The following is a 5585-nucleotide window of genomic DNA, read 5'->3' on the forward strand; positions in this document are numbered from 1 at the left end:
AGAATTAGAAACATTTCTCACATCTTTCCTAAGCAGAAGAACATCAGCCTATTTCTTTCTCCTGACAACTTCCTTGACTACTTGGTGGTCAGACTGGTGGGAAACTGACCAGCAGGTGGCGCTGTTGAAACAAAATTATAAAATGCTAGATGTGCTAGCATTCGTTTGTGCTTAGCAAAAATTCTCTTGTGATCTTGCGCTTAGGTCAATTTGCATAGGGCGGGTAATTTAAAGTTGTACGGACGTCTTTATTATAAATGTTGGTACAAATGCTTGAAGTTACCACTTTTTATTACACAAGTCCAGGGAACCTTAATAAAAGAGAGTTAATATAATGAGCCCACTGTAAAATGAATGTTCCATATGTTATGAAATGTCTGGAGAAAACCGCTTACCAAAAAAAAAAGCTTAAGTTACGACTTTTGCAGGCAATTCCGCTTAAAAAAAGGAAAAGTCGCCAGCGTTTTTGGAACTTTAATGCATTTTCGGCTCACAGGATATGATGTAAGTGACAGAAGACGGAGAAAGATGTAGCTGCTTTATAGCACTTCACCTGGTCTGACGTCAGAAGTTCAGTAAAATCCGCACTTTAGTGAATTTGCGGAGTAACGACCTTTGGCTAGAGTGAAAAATCGACTGGCGATAGAGTCTGAACGAACAATAGTGATGGTCTTTTCCACTAGTGAATTGACGCCTGCACCTGTTAGTGAAATGGCGATGTCCCTGCGGATGGTAACCCTGGCGAATTGACGCTGGCGTTGGACACTTTGTCGTTTAGTGAATCTGCCGATATGTATCCAAATCTCAGGGCCGGAACTAGGGGTAGGCAGAGTAGGCACGTGCCTAGGGCGCAAAGCTGGAGGGGCGCCAGGCACGTACCTGCTCAGTCACCTACCCCATGTCCGGTCCTGTCTCTACCCGACTGCCGCTTCTATTCATTGATTAAATGTGTTTCTGCGCATGCGCGCTTTAATGCAGCTTTGCGCATGTGCGCTGGAACGCAGCTTCATGCATGCGCGGTGGAACACAGTTTTGCGCATTGCGCTATCAAGCGCGCACTCAGCCGGCGCTGTGGCTAGCCAGGTTGCCTAGATCGCCTGGTCGGGTTGGCCCGGCTCTGCCAAATCTATATTGATTCTAGCTTCCTAAAAAGCCAGTTTATGGCCAATATAAGTTGCCAACTCCTTCAGACTTTGTATGGGGGCCTGTCCAATTGATTTCAGGAAGAAAATAGATAATATCTCATGGGAAAGTTTGAACATCCCGTTAATTATGTATGAAAAGAGGCACACAGAGGCTATTACTGTACAAACAGTATATCTATATATATACATTTACTGTCATATAAAATTCCCTGTAAATTCTGCCTGAGCCAAACGTCACGATGGCACAAGGTTTCTGACAGAAATAGAACATCGTAACTTCTCCCCCGACTTGTAAAATAAGCACAAACATCAAATTCACACGTATAGGAATGTAATGAAAACTACAGAGGAAAAAGTCCCGCTGCAAATGACAGCCGATTATGTTCAAGGGGCGGATCGTCTTTAATTGAACTTTTGGCAGGTTATGGAATGGCAAATTCTAAGCAACTTTTCTGTTGGACTTCATCATTTATCTTCTATCGTTTTTGAATGAATTGCCCTTTTCTGCTGATTCTTTCCAGATTTCAGATGGGGGGTCACTGACCCCATCTAAAAAAACAAATGCTCCATAAGGCTACAAATGTATTGTTATTGCTATTTGTATTACTCATCTTTCTATTCAGGCCTCTCCTATTCATATCCCAGTCTCAATTCAAAACCAATGCGTGTTTACTAGGGGAATTTGGACCCTAGCAAAGATGGCTGACACTGCAAACTGGAGAACTGCTGAATAAAAGCTAAATAACTAAAAAAACAAAAATAATAAAAAAAGAAAACCAATTGCAAATAGTCTCAGAATATCCCTCTCTACATCAGGGATCCCCAACCTTTAGAACCCGTGAGCAACATTCAGAAGTAAAAGGAGTTGGGGAGCAACACTAGCATGAAAAATGTTCTTGGGGTGCCAAATAAGGGCTGTGATTGGCCATTTAGTAGCCCTAGACAGCAGCCCCGGTGGGCCCAGGGCCCCCCAGTCTGACCCTGCACTTGGGTACCGAGGGGATTATTTAACAAATTCCCATGCTTGATTTGCGCTTATTTATTAATAAAATAACCCAAATGAATTGGATCACGGAAAAACTCAATAAAATCAAAATGCTTGGTTTTTTCAAGCTTTTTCCCGAAAACCCCAAAAAAGTCAGTTTCCTGGACTAAACCCTCCAGAGAACACGATAACTTCAGTATGAGATAGGTGCCTCCCCCATTGACTTATACAGGACCTCGGATTTGGGCTTTTTGTAGTATCCGGGTACAATAAATCTCGAAAAATTCTAGTTTTTCTTTTCCTTGAAAAAATGCAATTTTGCCTCAAAAAAGTCCGACCAGAATAAATTTGAGTTAAAAAGTTCATTCTTTTTATTCGGACATAATAAATAGCCATTTGCCAATTGTGCCTAATTGAGCAATTACTCCTAAGCTAAAGGTGGCAATATGCGCTACAATTACGATCTCGCAGGAAAGTTCGTTTTCAATAGTAAAGTGGTTATTTATCAAAGTACGATTTTATCTCAACATTTTGGGCTATAAACACAGATCAAATCCGCTCAGGTTTTTAACGCTTACGTTTTCCTGAAAAATTGCTTTGCGGGGGAAAAAAATCAGATTTTCGTGTTTTGTACAGATTTTTCATCTGATTTTCACCCGAAAACTCAGATTTCTTATGCTTTTTGTCCAAAAACTCTGAAAACTTCGGAATATTGCACGAAACCCAGCGCACATCAAAAAATCATTGGGACTTATATGCAACCTCGACAGGTCTGAGATGCCTGATTTTCTGATTCTGACTTTTCCATCCTCGGGGTTCAATAAATTCTGAAAAAATTTTGATTTTTTAAAAGTCAGATTTTATAAAAAAAAAAATCACAAATTTTTCATGACTTTTGCATTCGGAGTTTACTAAATAACCCCCTAAGCTGAATTGTCAGATATACAGATTGAAAGAATAGAATTCTACCTGTATCTGACGATTCAGCACTAACAATGGCCGATGTTCAAGTGACTTCAAAGGTGCCCAATCAAAATTTTTGGTCGAGCTGATAGACATCCAAGTCTTCTGCTGATATTGGATGGCTTGTCTCCCTCTATAGATGTACAAGTTTATTGGTGCACCTATGACCACCTTAATTGGCCAATCCTTGTACATATCCAGGGGTTGTCACCAATAACCACCAATCAGAATCATACAAACTCTGAAGATCAAAAGATGGACCTACTTGTGTATATATTCCAAACACATTGTTATATATAAGGAGAACGTCATATTCAAATAAAATATGAACAAACATTCAAAGAATAAGCAAATCGAAATAATACAAATAAAAACAAAAAAAGGCATACAAAATTAGTAAGCAATTTAATACACAAAGGGGTTCATTTATAAACACTGGGCAGATTTGCACCTGGGCAGTATCCCATGGCAACAAATCAGATGTTTGCTTACATTTTTCTTTCTGCAGCTGGCTGAAAAAAATCAAATCAATGATTGGTTGCTTTGGGTTATTGCCCAGTGTTTATAAATGAGTCCCAAAGGGTTTATGCAATAAAAGGGGCTGAGTAAACCATAGCTACCAATCAGAAGGCAGAATTTACTGGTCACATATTTAAAAGCAAACATCCTATTGGTTGCTATCGGATAGTGGCACCGGGCAAACTTATGTAATAAAAGGCACTAGGTTTTCAGCTTTTGTAATGGGGGGAAAAACTTTGGCACCTAAAAGCCAAGTTTTTTTTGGTATGAAACCCTACATGAATGTAAGCTCATACAAACCTTTACAGTTTCCTGAGCACAAAAGCTAAAGGTGGCCATACATGGGCAGATTAAAGAAGCCTATATTGGTCCTTTATACCAATTCAGTAGCCAAATTTGGTAGATTTTTGCCCTGGGCAAAAATCTACCAAATATCGATCGACGAGGTCGAGGGCCGCATCGGCTATTTGATGCAGTCTTTTTCCCGTCGGCGTCCATTTCCTTCGTCATAATCCGATCATTTGGCCCTAGGGTCAAACGATCGGATTAACCCGATATCTCTCTGCCTTTGGTGGGCATATCGGGGAAAGATCTGCTCATTTGGTGACCTCGCTAAATTTTATTGTGTATGGCCACCTTAAGGCGAACATAAATGGGCACATCTAGGACTGACTCCAACATTTAATCACTTCTCAATATACTTTGATTTTAATACGTTAAAATTGAGGACTGAATAGTCATGATGATTATTGTTCCACCTTTGGCTACTGGCTTTAATACAATATACCTATAAAGGAGTAGTGCAGTGAGATAGAAAAAGTTGTGTTGACTAATTAACAACCATCCCACAACTGGGTAAGATAAAACTGTTACCAAAGTGGCTGACCAATAAACTAATTAATAATGGCCATATGAAACATCTGTATCATACAAATATACCAGGTAATCATTCTCGAACGGTTACCTTGACCATTACTAGCGAAACTGCGCAACAAAAAAGTTGCCAAGACAAATTTGAACCCGAAACAAAAAAAGTCGCCATAAAAAGAAATGCCCATTGACTTTAATGTATTTGGACAAGAAAGTCGCCAAGACAAAAAGTTGCCAAGATAAAAAAAGTCACCACAAGAAAAAAATGCCCATTGACTTTAATGCATTTAGAGTGAGAAAAATGTATCCCGCATGTAAAAAATTGTTACACATAAAAAAAACAGCCAATGCGATTTGCAAATTTTTAGAAGTTTTGTGAATATTTTGGCGAAGTGAAACAGGACAGATTTGCTCATCACTTACCATTACAATTCGTACCATATTATTACTATAGAGAAAAGTGATTGTGGAATCCAGAGAAGAGTCATGATCTGCATATTAGGAACCCTGGGACTGATAATGGAATCTCTCTCTTTAGTGAGCAGGTGGCTGTGTCAGGACTGGTCTCCAACGATGTCCTTTTGGTTCCCTGGAACCTTCTGCTGTGGAACAAGGCAGAGATTGATTCAAAGTGCAGCAAAGTGAAGGGTCAGAGAGAATTATGGTGACAATTTTTTGCAAACTTGGTGCCAAAATGGAGACTATGAATGAGGTTATATGCTCCTTGGAGATGGTCAAATAGTTCAGGAATTAATATAAGAGGATACCAAAAACATTGATTTTGTTCAAGCCTCTTCTCAAAGAAGAAGAAGTGGACTTTCAAATAAAACCCTTGGAAAGATTTTCTTGAATGTACTCCTTCATGGCCTGAATTTAAGACCTGCCAGACACTAAGTTCTGCCTCTGGGATGCACAGTTCCAGGGACAAGGTCAATGGGGCCCTAATGGGGCCTATGAGGAGGAATGATATCTACATTCTTCTTCTGAGAGAAGTCCAGAAAGTTCTTGTAATGCTCAAGTAAAACAGTTGAACCATAAGTAACAGAAAGCACAAGAGATGACAATTGGAGTTACTGGAAGAACCCCAGGAGGAGAGTTCCCCC

The sequence above is a fragment of the Xenopus laevis genome, chromosome 3S (assembly GCF_017654675.1).
Source record: "Xenopus laevis strain J_2021 chromosome 3S, Xenopus_laevis_v10.1, whole genome shotgun sequence".
NCBI lineage: Eukaryota > Metazoa > Chordata > Amphibia > Anura > Pipidae > Xenopus > Xenopus laevis.